Here is a 2,500-nt window from a genome sequence, read left to right on the forward strand (position 1 = left end):
TATGTATTCAACATTATGAAACATGAAATACTTTATCACATCTGGAGTTATGATTTGATAGTCTAAGTAAGATTAGAATATTGATTATATGTGCAATACCCCCATTTACATATCCTCATCTAATCAAACAAAGCACAAAAATGCATTTTTATTCGGATGGACGATTCCCTGGAAAAAGAGAAGGCTGGAAAAAATATCTTAAATATAATGTAAAACAATAATGAAAGAAACGTAAAAGTGTAAAAAAGATCTAACACAAAAAGCAGCTTTACTGAACAAAATAAAATATATGTTGAAATAAATGAACACTGAACAAACATACATGCAATCACTCAAAGACAAACACAAAACGCACTCACAAAACATATACAAAAGTACACAACAAAAGCACACACAAATGCACTTTCAAAAACATGCACAAACACACAATCACATGCAAAATCCACGCACAAAATATAACATACAAAAAAAAAAAAAAAAAAAAAAAAAAACGCAAAGAAACACACATCAAATAACACAAACGTATACACAAAACCGAACACATTTTGAAGAAATATCAACTCGTGATCGAATGTAGTGCACCGGCCTGACTTGAATGTTTAATAGAGCAAAATTCGTCCTTGGGAAACTGTAATACCTTCGGGCGATGCAAGAAAACCCGGGGAGTGAAAATGTTACTTACTTTGCCAATCATCCAGTCAAATCACTATGTAGTTGAGAAACTTTTGTCGCATTTTATATACTTTCTGTTTTTTTTGGATAGAGATTAGAATGGGGAAGATTACTGTCTGTCTGTCTGTCTCTCTCTCCATCTGTGTCTGTCTGTCTATGTCTCTCTCTCTTTCTCTCTCTCCTTTTCACTCCGACTCTCCGAGTCTCCCTCCCGCCCTCCCCCCCCCCCACAACCACCCTAATCTCTCTCTCTCTCCTCTCTCGTCATCTCACATATCCTCTTAAATCTCATTGAGTCTCTCTATCTCTCTCTCACATCTCTAGATCACACACTCCTCCTCTTCCTCTCTTTATTCTCCTTTATCTCTTTTCACCTCTCCTATGCTCTCTCTCTCTCTCTCTCTCTCTCTCTCTCTCTCTCTCTCTTTCTCCCTCCCTCCCTCTCCCTTTTCATCTCTAGGAATTTGCTATTGATTTCACATTTTTCGCCCAAATCAAATTCACTCTTAATATAAGAACAGTATGTCCGAAGACATTCAAGTAGAGAGCATTTCCTTATTTTCTTAACGTGATGGTGACTGAGAAACTAAACTCGTTTGAAGGGATTCATTTATTTCAGTGCAGATACGTACAATATGGATGTGCAGTGTGTATACATGAAACATATTCACACAGAATTGCAAAATAAGTTCACAGACACAATACAAAAATTCTACAGGATATACATAATCGTGTAAGAAGGAAATAAATAATTGCGTATAATAATGATAATAATGAGTCCACATACGAAGAAAGCGGCATGCATGCAACCAATCTGCAATTTAGTTTAGCTCTTCATAAAGATCAACATGTACTTTCAATGTTTCTTGACCATGAACCAGGTACAATGTGTAGGATTAGTGAATTGTATAGTAAGACTCATATCACGGAATGTGATATAATTCTGGTTAATTTATATGTTTTGGCAGTTGATCGAGGCTAAAGGGTAATTTACCCCCTTCCCCCCCCCCACACACACACTCCCTCATCTAAAGAAATCTACCTAAGAATATTGCCTATTATTACTTCTGGATATATGAGATACGAAGATAAATGATATACAAAATAAAGATAAAAAAATCATCATAAGCTTAAACCCTGTACTGGAAAGAATAAAGCAACTGACTAAATAATGAAAGTTTGATAAAATTGGTGATTGAAAAATTTATTGTGAAGACTGAAAATAGTGGATAAAGAAAACGATAGATAATATAAATAGCAATGCAAATGTGTTGATAAACAGGAAGGATGATAAGATGACAGAAAGGAAGGAAAATATGAAAATAAAGATAAAAAATTCACCTCCCAAAAAGAGAAGAAAACAGGACAGTGTCTCAAAGGCAAAGCAACTAATCTCAACAGAAAACAATTCTTACAACAGACAACAACTGAATATAAGGAAAGCAGTTAGAGAAGCTTTAAAACGTTATATATTTTTGGTCAACCGCTGAGAGAGAGAGAAAAAAAAAAACACGAACAATAATTCAAGAGTTACAAAAGAACACCACACAGTGATACCTGATGATTCCCAGAGTTAAAAATAGAAAGAAAAAAAACGCATAAATAAATATTCATTTCAGCCGTTGAGAAAAAAATAATTACAAAAATACGTCGATGTAATCGAAGAACAGTTAGAAGGAGAAACAAAAGAGTATCAGATAGCGAGAGACCCAATCCCACCCATAATGAAAGATAAGAGAATCTACCCACGTTTTTCCGAAACGAAAATAATTACAGAACTACGCCAATAAACACGAAGGACAACGATAAAAGCAAGAGAAAAAACACA

This window comes from Penaeus japonicus, unplaced genomic scaffold, assembly GCF_977035675.1.
Source record: "Penaeus japonicus unplaced genomic scaffold, GWHDUDI00000001_assembly GWHDUDI00000019, whole genome shotgun sequence".
NCBI lineage: Eukaryota > Metazoa > Arthropoda > Malacostraca > Decapoda > Penaeidae > Penaeus > Penaeus japonicus.